Source organism: Heterodontus francisci, chromosome 12 (assembly GCF_036365525.1).
Source record: "Heterodontus francisci isolate sHetFra1 chromosome 12, sHetFra1.hap1, whole genome shotgun sequence".
NCBI classification, from domain to species: domain Eukaryota; kingdom Metazoa; phylum Chordata; class Chondrichthyes; order Heterodontiformes; family Heterodontidae; genus Heterodontus; species Heterodontus francisci.
In genome coordinates, this window is record NC_090382.1 from 57,610,166 (window position 1) to 57,625,102 (window position 14,937).

At 44.0% G+C, this 14,937-nt stretch overlaps 1 protein-coding gene across 1 annotated transcript in view; it reads left to right on the forward strand.

Annotated features, from left to right (window-relative positions):
- The window catches only part of simc1 (SUMO interacting motifs containing 1), a 146,819-nt gene that overhangs the window by 8,360 nt on the left and 123,522 nt on the right, over positions 1 to 14,937 (forward strand). The window lies entirely within an intron of this gene.

The following is a 14,937-nucleotide window of genomic DNA, read 5'->3' on the forward strand; positions in this document are numbered from 1 at the left end:
TACTGGATGTTGGATAAGCAGTCTGATAATTTAGCAACAGTGGAGAAGTCGAGAGAGATGATGGTGAGGTAGAGCTGGGTGTCATCAATGTACATGTGAAAACTAACGCTGTGCTTTTGGATGATGTTCCCGAGGGGCAGATGAGAATTTGGAGAGGGCCAAGGATAGATCCTTAGGGGACACCAGGGTGCAGGAGCAGGAAGAGAAGCCATTATCTGGTTACGATTAGATAAATAAGAATGGAACCAGGTGAGAGCAGGTTGAACCTGCTGGACAACAGTGGAGAGTCGATGGAGGATGGTGCAGTCAAACATGTCAAAAGCTGCAGGCAGGTTGAGAAGGATGAGGAGAGAAAATTTACCTTTGACATCGTCACATAGGATGTCATTTGTGACTTTGATAAGAGCTGTTTCGATAATGTGGCAGAGGCGGAAACCTGATTGGAGGGATTCAAACATGGAATTCCGGGAAAGATGGGAATGGATTTGGGAGGCCACAACACATTCAAGGACTTTGGAGAGGAAAAGGAGGTTGGAGATGGGATGTTAGTTTGCAAGAACGGTGGGGGTCAAGAGTTGTTTCTTTGAGGAGAGGGGTAATGATGGCAGATTTAAAGGAGAGAGACACACGCCTGAAGAGAGAGAACCGTTTACAATATCAGCTAACATAGGAACCAGGAAGTGAAGTTGTTTAGTCAGCAGTTTAGTGGGAATAGGCTTGAGGGAGCAGGAGGTGGGTGTCATGGACAAGATGAGCTCAGAGAGGACATGAGGGGAGATAAGAGAGAAACTAGAGAAAGGTGCGAGTTCAGGGTTAGCGCAATGGGGAGTATTATAGGAAGTTTAACCAGTTGGGTGAGTGGAAGGTAGGGACACGGCAGAGGCAGCTGATCAGATGATCTTGATTCCTTTGTAACAAAGAAAACCATGAGCTCCTTGCACTCTTGTCGGAGGTGTGGCTGGAGGAGACAGGGCAGAGGGGTTTAAGAAGGCAGTTTGCAGTAGAGAAAAGAAGCCAGGGGATTATCTTTGCATTCCAGGATGATCCTGGAATTGTGAGCAGTTTTAGCAGACAAGAGCAGGACCCGATAGTGTTACAAGTGGTCCAGCTAGATCTGGTGGTGGATGGCTAAACCAGTTGTCTGCCATATTCTTTCACATCGGGTCCCTTGGACTGGGACTTAAATTAAAATGAAGATATTCTGATTCTTAATCAGCAGTGCTCCTGAGATGAGGGTCTCTAATTAAACTCCCACCACCATTTGAGAAAGCAAGCACAGGATTGTGGGGGGAGGGGCATGGGGAGCGGGGGTGGGGGAGGGGGTTTGGTGATCCGCCCCAATCTGTTTGAAAATTTAAATTGCAGGCAGCATGGATGTCTATCCCCAAAGCCAGTGGAAGCCTCTTCAAATTAGCAGGTCAGGCTCTAATGACATCATTTGGGCCCCTTCTGCCTTTTTAACCAGAGGCCTGAGTCAGGTATGGTAGTGCTTCCTCTGCCAGGCCACACCTGTAGAAAACAGTAGCCAGGATCAGAAGAGGTGCAAGTTTTATTCATTTTTTAATTTCCTTGTGAACCAGTAAGAGCGGGAGTGCTTCTCTGGGAACCACAATGAAACCATGGTCCACCCCTGCCCTGCCTTCCCTTCCTGGACGCCCATTGACAGGATTTCCACTCCCAGAGCCCAATGATGGAGATGCTTTGTGCCGTGGACCATTCCCACCCACCTACCATGCAGTGACTCTGACTGTGCATATGTAAATGAAGCCCAAGATCTAAACTCTTTCCACGACTCAACATGTCAGCATGTTGCATACCCTGGCCCCACAGCTTCCACCAATCCTGGCCTGAGATCAAATCAAGACTGAGAAATATAGTGTAGTGTGAAATTGCACCACCCACCCATGCCCCCGCATATCAGCTCACTGTGCTGCCATTCATGCCTCTACAGATTGGCGCCACAATGCTTTGTGTATAACAAATCAAATTACTGGTTCTGAAAACGCCATAAGTACTTTTTACTGTGATGTACATAATATGGAAATGTTGAACAATATGAACATCTTCATGGCATTAATAGTTTAAAAAACACATTAAAGTTAAGCAGTACTGCCGTCTTCTATGGTGAAAATGCCGTGGCCATGTAACATTGCAAGTCAGTGAATTGCATTGTATTGAATATTTTTTAAGGCCTATATGGATGTGATGGCATAATATCCATTTCTAGAGATATAAGTAGTGCATGTGTAAATGGCAAAGTTATATCAGGAGCAGCGCCAATGAAATTTCCAGCTATCGAACAATACACATGTTATCTAATATTAAGAAAATCTGAACACTAAATCCAAATGTGCTGTTAAAGTAATATAGCACATCCACCATGAGTAATAGAGGGCACTGCATGGCTATGGTGTTGTTAATTTGATACAGAAACATGTAAATTAAGGTTTTAGTGCAAGGGAAAAGGTAACCCATCTTCTACCTCTTTCATTAACCTCCATATTTCATTTAATGATCTTATAACCAATACTGGAGTCAGCGAAGTTTCAGACACATATACCTGGCCTGCACTTGATCGTGATGCTGCACCAAGTTTAAGGGTTGAAAATTGGATTGCCCCAATATTTGGGCATGGAGGTCGTGACTGGTGACCTGTCCATGCCAGTTCCAGTGAAGGTAGGCAGCACAAACTGTTTGTTCTGTCACCTCACTTACATAATTGTGGTGTGCAGCCAAGCACAACTCAGGCTGGCTGCACACACATTAGGGGGCCTAAGACCATGAGAGCTGAGCATGTGTTATAGCAAGTCTCCAGCTCTGAAAAGCAGTCTGTCCCTCTTCAAGGGAAACTGCACTGGAGAACTGAAGGCTGCAGAAAGGTCATATTTAAAGATTGATGGTGAAGAAAAATGGAGCAACAGCCCATGGAGAGGGCTCAAAGATTCAGTGATGCCACTCTGGAGGTGAACTCAAGAATAAAGGCTATGTTTCACAGGGATCTAGGAGGCCCTCACATCAGACCCTCCAAAGGGAATGGGAGAGGGTGGCAAGGGAGATCAATGCCTGGAGTCTGGTGCTGAGTGCCTGGCAGCAGTACCAGAAGAAGTTTAATGACCTCACATGTGTGGTCAAGATCAGCGAATGCATCTTCACATCACTTCTCATATCCACTAGAGCACCATCCTCTCACACTGCTCAGTGCACCACACTCACATCACTTACCCAGCAGTACTCACTAGCAATCAGGACTCACACCTAACATTTACACACTCCACCTTAACCATACACACCTTCCAATAAGCCAGTGTCACACCCACCTCTCACTGCCTCCACATACTAGCAGCTATTCAGCTCTGACAGGAACATTACCCAAACACAGTGCTGCACAATCACTGACATTCTGATAGAGGAGCAGATATGTAGGCAAATCTCAGAGAGGTATAAAAATAATAGGGTAATATTAGTAGGGGATTTCAACTTCCATAAAATTAAATGATAGTCTTCGTGCAAAAGGCTTAAAGGGAGCAGAATTCTTAAAGTGCATACAGGAGAGCATTTTGAGCCAGCACATAGAAAGTCCTACAAAAGAAGGGGCAGTGCTGGACCTAATCCTAGGGAATGAAGCCGGACAAGTGGTAGAAGTGTCAGTGGGGGGAGCAGTTTGGGGATAGTGACCATAACTCTGTAAGATTTAAGGTAGTTATGGAAAAGGACAAAGATGGACCGGAAATAAAGGTACTGAATTGGGGGAATGCCGATTTCAATATGATAAAACAGGATCTGGCCAAAGTGGACTGGGAGCAGCTACTTGTAGGAAAGTCTACAACAGACCAGTGGAGTCATTCAAAAAGGTAATAGTGAGAGTTCAGGGCCAAAATGTTCCCGTGAAGGTGAAGGATTGGTGCAACAAGTCCAGGGAACCCTGGATGTCAAGGGACATAGAAGATTGGATAAGGAATAAAAAGGAGGCTTATGGCAGATTCAGAGGGCTGAAAACAGCAGAGGCACTAGAGGAGTATAGGATGTGTAGTGGGGTACTTAAAAAAAGTAATTAGGAAAGCGAAGAGGGGGCATGAAAAAACACTGGTGGGCAAGATAAAGGAAAATCCCAAGGCGTTTTATAAGTATATTAAGGGCAAGAGGATAACCAGGGAAAGAGTAGGGCCCATTAGGGACCAAAGCAGCAATCTGTGTGTGGAACCGGAGGACGTAAGTGAGGTTTTAAATGATTACTTTTCATCTGTGTTCACTATGGAGAAGGACGATATAGGTGTAGAGATCAGGGAGGAAGATTGTGATATACTCGAACAAATTAGCATTGAAAGGGAGGAAGTATTAGCTGTTTTAGCGGGCTTAAAAGTGGATAAATCCCCAGGCCCAGTTGAGATGTATCCCAGGCTGCTATGTGAGGCAAGGGAGGAGATAGCAGGGGCTCTGACACAAATTTTCAAATCCTCTCTGGCCACAGGAGAGGTGCCAGAGGACTGGAGGACAGCAAATGTGGTGCCACTATTCAAGAAGGGTAGCAGGGATAAACCAGGTAATTACAGGCCAGTGAGTCTAACATCAGTGGGAGGGAGACTATTGGAAAAAATTCTGCGGGACAGGATTAGTCTTCACTTGGAGAGGTAGGGATTAATCAAGGATAGTCAGCATGGCTTTGTCAGGGGGAGATCATGTCTAACAAACATGATTAAATTTTTCAAGGAGGTGACTAGATGTGTAGATGAGGGTAAAGCAGTTGATGCAGTCTACATGGACTTCAGTAAGGCTTTTGCTAAGGTCCCACATGGGAGATTGGTTAAGAAAGTAAGAGCCCATGGGATCCAGAGCAATTTGGTAAATTGGATCCAAAATTGGCTTAGTGGCAGGAGGCAGAGGGTGATGGTCAAGAGTTGTTTTTGCGATTGGAAGCCTGTGACCAGTGGTATACCGCAGGGATCGGTGCTGGGACCCTTGCTGTTTGTAGTGTACATTAATGATTTAGGTGTGAATATAGGAGAGATGATCAGTAAGCTCGCAGATGACACGAAAATTGGTGGTGTCGTAAATAGTGAGGAGGAAAGCCTTGGATTATGAGATGATATAGGTGGGCTGGTAAGATGGGCAGAGCAGTGGCAAATGGAATTTAATCCTGAGAAGTGTGAGGTGATGCATTTTGGGAGGACTAACAAGGCAAGAGAATATACAATGGGTGGTAGGACCTTAGGAAGTACAGAGTGTCAGAGGGACCTTGGTGTACTGGTTCAAAGATCACTGAAGGCAACAGCACAGGTAGATAAGGTAGTTAGGAAGGCATATGGGATACTTGCCTTTATTAGCCGAGGCATAGAATATAAGAGTAGGGAGGTTGTGATGGAGCTGTATAAAACATTAGTTAGGCCACAGCTGGAGTACTGTGTACAGTTCTGGTCGCCACACTATAGGAAGGATGTGATTGCACTGGAGAGGGTGCAGAGGAGATTCATCAGAATGTTGCCTAGGCTGGAGCATTTCAGCTATGAAGAGAGACTGTATAGGCTAGGGTTGTTTTCCATAGAGCAGAGAAGGCTGAGGGGGGACCTGATTGAGGTATACAAAATTATGAGGGGCATAGATAGGGTAGATAGGAAGAAATGTTTTCCCTTAGCAGAGGTGTCAATAACCAGGGCGTATATATTTAAGGTAAGGGGCAGGAGGATTAGAGGAAAAAAAATTTCACCCAGAGGGTGGTTGTAATCTGGAACACACTGCCTGAAGAGGTGGTAGAGGCAGGAACCCTCACAACATTTAAGAAGTATCAAGAGAGCACTTGAAATGCCATAGCATACAAGGCTATGGGCCAAGTGCTGGAAAATGAGATTAGAAAAGATAGGTGCTTGATGGCCAGCACAGACATGGTGGGCCGAAGGGCCTATTTCTGTGCTGTATAACTCTATGATTCTATGACCAGGGGAGGAGATGGTGATGAGAATCATGGGAACAGCCCGACAGACCTCGTGGCATCCAGTGTCACCAAGACAACAAAGATGACGGCAAGTTACTGCCATATGCCTTTTCTTAGCTACCTCCTCACCTGCATCCTGAAATGTGGAGTGAAGTCCAAGCCGTAGATGGTGCGACCATGGACCTCCTGGTTTCACCCGATCCACCCCAAACATCCCCTTCTGCTTTATGCTTTCAAGAACTGCTGCCTGAACAGCCCTATCACACAAGAGAAAGAGGAGCGCCAGTGAGGAGGAGGTACCATCACTTGAATCTGACAGTTGCGTCCGCCAGCTCAGATACTGGCATTGTGCATTTCTTAGAGGGTAGTATAGAGTCACATAGAGAGTCACCAGGCATGAGTAGGTGAGGTGAGTCAGGAGAAGGCTGATAAGCATGCACAACAAGATGTTTGGTGCTTGGAGGAGCCTGGCTCATATGCGGCAGAGGACATTGCACAGAGCCTGGCATCCAACTCCATGATAGCACTAGAAGACCCAACCGTGATGGAGCATCTGGTGGTCACTGTCTCAGCTTCCACTGCAGCACAGGAAAATGCCACCCAACATCTCGGTGCTGCAGTGGAAGCTCAGACTTAGATGATGAGATGCATGCTATTGTTATGCAAGCTCAGCTTGCTGCCACCTTTGCTGCAGGTCTCAGTGCTCAAAGGGGCATGTAGGCTCTCGCAGCTGTCCAACAATCTGTGCTCCAGCTTGCAAAGATGCCAGCCTGTGGGAATGGTAATAGCACCATGGAGCACAATGAACCTGCTGTCGTCTCTCAGGATGACAGCATATGTGTTCCCACCACTGCCACCCCATCAGTGCTCTTGCTGTTGCTTCTGCTTCATTTGATGGTCATATTGCAGACCACAGTGCACTGGCATCACAGCTCCCAAATCCGGGTTAGGAATTCCTCTGTCCTCACTGACTGTAAGCCTGAACTGCTATCACCCATGCCAAGGTGGTGTAGTCCAAAGATGGGCCCTCAAGACCCAGTGCTGCTTGAGGTCATCTGCAGTCTCCCCCAATGAAAGTCAACAGCCTTCCACCAACCATGCTGCAGCCACTGGGGCTGCACTGTGCAGGAGCACTAGGACAGCTAAGGGCTCCCACAAGACTAAGAGATTGCATAAGAGTGAGTAGTTCATTGTTGTTTGTATAATTGAATGCATTGTTGGATAAAGATGTTACTTAAAGGTTTCTTTTGGTGGCTTTTATTGTTGGATGGCGGCTAAGGGGATGTTGCGATGGGGCGTCTCAGGTGGATGTAATAGTGGGGAAGGGAAGTTGCATAACTAAAAACTGAGCCTGATAATCTGCTCTCTGACAGCCGGTCTGGTTACAGGAGGTCCAGGATGCTTCTTCCCTGCCTCCTTCTGTTCCTCCTCTTCCTCTCTCTTTGCAAAGCTTCCCCTTTCTGCGTCCTCTGCTTCATTTCATGGTCATGTTGCAGACCATGATGCACTGGTATCACAGCTCTCATATCTGGGTTAGGAATTACATAGGAACATAGGAGCAGGAGTAGGCCATTCAGCCCATCAAGCCTGCCCCGCCATTCAATACAATCAAGGCTGATCATCCACTTCAATGCCTTTTCCCACACTATCCACATATACCCTTATATACCCTTATGTCAAGGCTATTTAGAAATTTATCAATCTCTGCTTTAAACATACTCAATGACTGAGCTTCCACAGCCCTCTTTTTAGTTTAGAGATACAGCACTGAAACAGGCCCTTCGGCCCACCGAGTCTGTGCCGACCATCAACCACCCATTTATACTATTCCTACACTAATTCCATATTCCTATCACATCCCCACCTGTCCCTATATGTCCCTACCACCTACCTATACTAGGGGCAATTGCTAATGGCCAATTTACCTATCAACCTGCAAAGTCTTTGGCATGTGGGAGGAAATTGGAGCACCCGGAGGAAACCCACGCAGACACAGGGAGAACTTGCAAACTCCACACAGGCAGTACCCGGAATTGAACCCGGGTCGCTGGAGCTGTGAGGCTGCGGTGCTAACCACTGCGCCACTGTGCCGCCTCTGAGGTAGAGAATTCGAAAGATTCACAACCCTCTGAGGAAAGAAATTTCTCTTCATCTCTATCCTAAGTGGCTTCCCCCTTAGTTTGAAATTGTGTCCCCTGGTTCTAGACTCCCCAACCAGGGGAAACATCTTACCTGCATCTACTCTGTCTATCCCTTTAAGTATTTTGTAGGTTTCATTGAGATCAGCTTTCATTCTTCGAAACTCTAGAGAATGCAGGCCCAGTTTCCCAAATCTGTCTTCATACGACAGTCCTGCCATCCTGGGAACAAATCTGGTGAACCTTCATGGCACTCCCTCGATGGCAATAATATCCTTCCTAAGGTCAGGGGACCAAATATGCACACAGTATTCCAGGTGCTGTCTAATCAAGTTTGTATACAATTGAAGCAAGACTTTTCTACTCCTGTACTCAAATCTCTTGTGATAAAGGCTAACATACCATTAGCCTTCCTAATTGCTTGCTGCACCTGTATGTTAGCTTTCAGTGAATTATTGATGAGGATACCCAGGTCCCTTTGTACATCTATACTTTCAAATCTCTTGCCATTTAAGAAATACTCTGCACAGCTATTCCTTCTACCAAAGTGTATAACCTGACATTTTTCCACATTATATTCCATCTGCCATGTTCTTGCCCACTCACTAAGTCTGTCCAAATCCCCTTGAAGTTGCTTTGAATCTTCCTCACAACACACATTCCCACCTAGTTTTGTGTCAATCGTGAACTTGGAAATATTACATTTGGTCCCCACATCCAAATCATTGACATATATTGTGAACAGCTGGGGCCCAAGTACTGATCCTTGTGGTACTCTACTAGTCACAGCCTGCCAACGCAAGAATGACACTTTTATTCCTACTCTCTGTTTTCTGCCTGTTAACCAATCCTTAATCCGTGCCAGTATATTACCTCCTATCCCATGTGCTTTAATTTTGCTAACTAACCTCCTGTGTGGGACTTTATCAAAGGCCTTTTGAAAATCCAAGTATACTACGTCCACCCCTTTATCAATTCTGTTAGTAACATCCTCAAAAAATCTTCAACAGGTTCATCAAACATGATTTCCCATTCATAAATCCATGTTGACTGTGCCCAATCAGATCATTATTATCCAAGTGTCCATTTATCACATCCTTTAAAATAGATTCTAGCATTTTCCCTACTACTGATGTAAGGCTAACAGGTCTGTAGTTCACTGTTTTCTCTCTGCCTCCCTTCTTAAATAGTGCGGTGACATTTGCAACCTTCCAATCTGCAGAAACCGTTTCAGAATCTATAGAATTTTGGAAGATGATCACCAATGCATCCACTATCTCCATAGCTACCTCTTTCAACACTCTGGGATGTAGAATATCAGGTCCTGGGAACTTAACAACCTTCAGCCTCATTAATTTCTCCAATACAACCTTCTTACTGATACTAATTTCCTTCAATTCCTCATTCTCCCTAGTCCATGGGATCTCTGATTCTGGGAGATTTCTTGTATCTTCCTCAGTGAAGACACAAAGTAATCATTTAGCTTCTCTGCTATTTCTCTATTCCCCATTCTAAATTCTCCTGACTTTGCCTGTAATGGACCCACAGTTGTCTTAGCCAAATGTTTCCTTTTTACATACTTATAGAAGCTTTTACAGCCCATTTTTATGTTTTTTGCTAGTTTATATTCATATTCTATTCTCCCTTTCTTTATCAGTTTCTTGGACATGAAAGTTGGTATTGTTATAAATCGTGAGGAGGATAGCCTAGATTACAGGACAACACAGGCTGGTAAGATGGGCAGAGCAGTGGCAAATGGAATTTAATCCTGAGAAGTGTGAGGTGTTGCACTTTGGGAGGAATAACAAGGCAAGGGAATATACAATGGATGGTAGAACCCTCGGAAGTACAGAGGGTCAGAGGGACCTTGGTGTACTTGTCCATAGATCACTGAAGGCAGCAGCACAGGTAGATAAGATGGTTAGGAAGGCATATGGGATACTTGCCTTTATTAGCCGAGGCATAGAATATAAGAGTATGGAGGTTACGATGGAGCTGTATAAAACACTAGTTTGGCCACAGCTGGAGTACTGTGTACCGTTCTGGTCGCCACACTATAGGAAGGATGTGATTGCACTGGAGAGGGTGCAGAGGAGATTCATCAGAATGTTGCCTTGGCTGGAGCATTTCAGCTATGAAGAGAGACTGTATAGGCTAGGGTTGTTTTCCATAGAGCAGAGAAGGCTGAGGGGGGACCTGATTGAGGTATACAAAATTATGAGGGGCATAGATAGATAGGGTAGATAGGAAGAAATGTTTTCCCTTAGCAGAAGTGTCAATAACCAGGGGCCTAGGTTTAAAGTAAGGGGCAGGAGCCTTCGAGGGGATTTGAGGAAAAGATCTTTCACCCAGAGGGTAGTTGTAATCTGGAACACACTGCCTGAAGTGGTGGTAGAGGCAGGAACCCTCACAACATTTAAGAAGTATTTAGATGAGCACTTGAAATGCCATTACATACAAGGCTATGGGCCAAGTGCTGGAAAATGGGTTTAGAATAGATAGGCTTGATGGCTGGCACGGACACGGTGGGCCGAAGGGCCTGTTTCTGTGCTGTGTAACTCAATGACTCTATGACTGCTCCTTTGCTGTATTCTAAAATCCTCCCAATCCTCAGGTTTACTACTATTTCTGGCAACTTTATAGGCCTTTTCTTTTAATCTTATACAATCCTTAACTTCTTTTATTAGCCACGGTTGACTGCCTTTTTTGGGGTTTTTGTCCCTTGAAGGAATGTATAGTCACTGTAAGCTACATAATAATTATTTAAAGACTATCCATTACCTATGTACCGTCATACCTTTTCATGTATTTTTCTGATCCACCTCAGCCAATTTGCCCCTCATACCTTCATGATTTCCTTTGTTCAAATTTAACACACTGGCTTCAGATTGAACTACCTCACTTTCAAACATAATGTAAAATTCTATCATATTATGGTCACTCAGACCCAATTATTAATTGACCTTTTCTCGTTACATAATAGTAGATCTAAAATAGCCTGTTCTCTAGTCAGTTCCTCAACATACTGCTCTAGAACACCATCCCTAACACACTCCAGAAACTCATCCTCCACAGCATTAGTGCTCATTTGGTTTACCTAGTCTATATGCAGATTGAAGTCAGCCTTGATTACTGTATTACCCATGCTACATGCTTCTCTAATCTCCTGATTAATACCATGCCCCACACTATGGTGGCCTATAAACAACACCTACCGATGTTTGCTGCCCCTTGCTGTTTCTTAGCTCCACCCAAATAGATTCCATATTTTGTTCTTCTGATCTGAGATCCTCCCTTACAAATGTACTGATCCCGTCCCTTATTATCAGTCCAACACCACCTCCTTTTCCTTTTTGCCTGTCCTTCCTAAATGACTAATTCCTCTATCCTCTCTGACTGTAAGCACCATGTTACGTCACGGTGAGGAAAGTGCCTAGGAGTCCCTGTCAGCCTTCACCTGGTCTTACTGTAACAGGGTTTAATTTTAAACACACCGTGTTTTTAGCTCCCCCTTGGTGAATCCTGTTCACCACTTTCAAATTATAAGGTAAAGAAACCAGCACAAACAGGTTTTCTTAGGTTTAAAGAAGAAAAGTTGAAATTTATTAAACTTAAACTCTAATTCGGTTGACGCCTATGGATACACGACGTGCCCACGCTAGCATGCATATGCGATACACACATGCAAATAGAGACAGAAAAGAGCAAATGAAAAATAAAGTGGAAAAGTTTGAGGCAATATCTAAAGAATTTTTGTTATGGTTCTTCGGGCTCACTGTAGAGTCCTTGATTGTAGGGAGATCTTGCTTTTTGTTGGGGCCCAGTATCCTTCTTAAACCTTGTTCGCTGTAGGAGACTTTTCTCTCTTGGGGTTCATGTGTCTTCAGTGGATTCAGAGGCTTGTGAGAAAGAGATGGGAGCAGACAGGAGAGATCTTCTCAGTCCAGGAGCAAACAGACACTCTCTGAGTTCAAACTATTTGTACAATTCAGAAAAACCCAGGTTGCCAAGCAGGTTAGTCATGTGACTAACTGGTCTGACCATGTCTTGGATTGTATCACCTTAGCCGTCTCTGGAATGCACCTCTTGCACACAATACCTGGTGATCAAGGTCCATTGTGGGTTGAATGTTTCAGGGAATGGTCCTTTGTCCTTCCAAGCACTGTCTGTTAATATGCAAATGTCTTTTCCAGCCACGGCTGATCTGTTTAACAAGTCCTTTCTTCACTCCAGTAACAGTTTAAAATCAATGTTCATGACAAAATTAATGTGCCTCATTCTTGGCAGGTGGGGGGCCTAGCATGACAACCAGTTCTTAGAAAACAACTTCAAAAACACTCCAGAGTACTTCCAGACACTTTGCAATAGCAGAAGTTCTTCAAATTACCTGCAAGTTGGGTGCCTGGCCCTTTAAATAACATGAATGTTGGGCCCTCTTGTAGCTGAACGCTTGATCTTTGGTGACTGCCTTAAGAATTCATCTAATGGACCTGCATGCTCCAAGTTAGGACAATGGGTGTCGCATCTGCCAGTAGGGCTGTGTGACATCAGGACAGCAGTGGCTCAGCTGCTTTTGGCACATGCATAGAACATCTACACGAGCACCTTTCTCAAGACGGCGCACTATGTGGGCCATGCCAGAAGCAATTGACGGCATAATGCACACTTCCAGGGGGGCGATCGGCTTTAGTAGCACCACTTGCAACGGCGATATATGAATTTCACACCCGAAGAGTAAAATGTTATCATGGCTTGTAAGACAACATTGTTAAATTATTCAATGTGTGAGCACCTTTATCTTAGCAACTTTGTATAACCCAAAAAATGTCTTGCTGATGAGATCGAGAGTTAATGCTGGAATATAGAATGAATGTACTAAATGTAGAATTAACAGTAGAAGATAGATTCAATGTACTGAAGGGATGCAGAATTAAAGACAGACCCAGAAAGTCGACAGTTTCCAAGGTTGAACAGTAACCAGTTGCATGATAAAGTCATTTGTAAAATAAATGTTATTCATCTAATTAACTGGTTTGTAGATAGACATAAGTTTGGATTTGTTTTTAGTATAATCATATATTGGGCAGATGTGCTGGTAGTCATGCACACTTAGGGGCTTAGGGTTTAAAAAGGTAGGTTTTGAATAGCTCCAGTGAGTACACCTTACAGGAGTATGTATGCAAGGTACAATTGGCCCAGGTTAGCTGATCGGTAATGTATCATATGCTGTTTTTTTTTTGGTTTATTGAAGATGGTTTATTTGAAAGGCTTTACTACGATCTGTTTGGCTCCAGAATACTTATGAATAAAGCCTATTAAAAAAGGATAATATTATGGTGTTCCTTCATTGAGAGTTCCAAACCAGAATATAAACTTATACTTTAAAAATTGGTCCAACAAATTAACCTAACCTGCCTCAGCTGCTCCAGGGATTGGAGCACTGATGAGACTGCATTAACTCACTCTGCAACTCCCATCCAGGATATCATCATAAAAGACCCACAGTTCTCTAGAGCACTTGCCACAGAAGCATCTTGAAAGCAGTTTCTTATTCTCTGATTTTTTTCTAAGCTTTTTAAAATTTGGAGCTAATTCCACTTTAAAGACAATCCGTACATCTTTAAGACCTGCAGCACTGAATATTCCATCCCTTTACCTCTGCGTACTCCGATAACATCAGAAGTTTAGTTAAATAAGCTGACCTTGCTCCATAGTGGAAGGCCAACACAGTGTGTTATAATTGCATGTAGCACCCATTAAACAGCAGTCCTGGTGCCTCTGCCATTTTATACAGGCACCAGTGTAACATATTTTCCCTTCCTCTGGCTAATAAAGATCTGCCAAGATAACAAACCTGGCACCAGTGGGAATCAGTAACCCAGTCATCTCCAGAACGCACACATTCCTGGTTATACAGGTACCAACCACCTCCTCTGCCTGCATCATAGAGAATTTGTATAATCAGGGTCAGGAATTTGTGAAGCACAGTGCATAAATGAAGAAGAGCATGTGGAAGTGGTCTCAGAGAAGCAGCAGCTAATTGAATGTAGGTTCAGATCGACTCAGACATTTTCTGTTGCAGTGGTGACAAGTTCTTGCAGTGCAGGATTTGCTTATTATGGGGAGCTCATTAATAAGCAGAAAAGCTTCATATAGTTTGCTGAGAATGATAGTGCACTTTGCTTATTTTTTTGTAAAATCTGCAGAAATACACAACTCAGAATTCCTACAGTAATGTGCAAGAGGTTCAGAACCCTACAATCAACCATAAAGCAGGAGTCAGATAACTGCCAGTAGGTGACGGTGTGTCTAGCTCAAAACATGGTTCCGACGTAAGAGCGAATGAATACCAAATGCCTCATGTGCAGTCCTGCCCGGCTTTCTTCCCTCTATAGATTTTCCTCTTCCTCTCCCAATGTTCGGGCTGCAATCAGCACAGTCAAAGGAATTGCCAAGCCGACCAATTTGCTTTTTGCGCGTGATATGGCAGTTGTCAGAAAGATTATTGTGGGGAAAAGATGGAGGAAAACTAGACTTGCAGTACAATTAGGAAAAAACAGCACCAGCAGGAAGTTATACAAAAAGTCAATGCAGAAATTAATAACAGAAAAGCAAAAACCCCACAGAACTTTAGTTGTAATAATAACTAGTCAAAAACATCTTTCAGAAGGAAATTCCAAATAGCCAGAGCAGCAAATCCCTGCAGCGCTTGTTCTTTATGAGCACCAGTGGTAATTGGAGTTAGTGAGCAGGTGGAAAAAAAGTCTGGAAGTTCAATTTGAGATCATTTTGCATAGAGTTGACTACAATCTATAGCTGTAAGAAGACTGTTGAACATTGCATAAAAAACATTTTTAAAAACCTCTGTTAAAT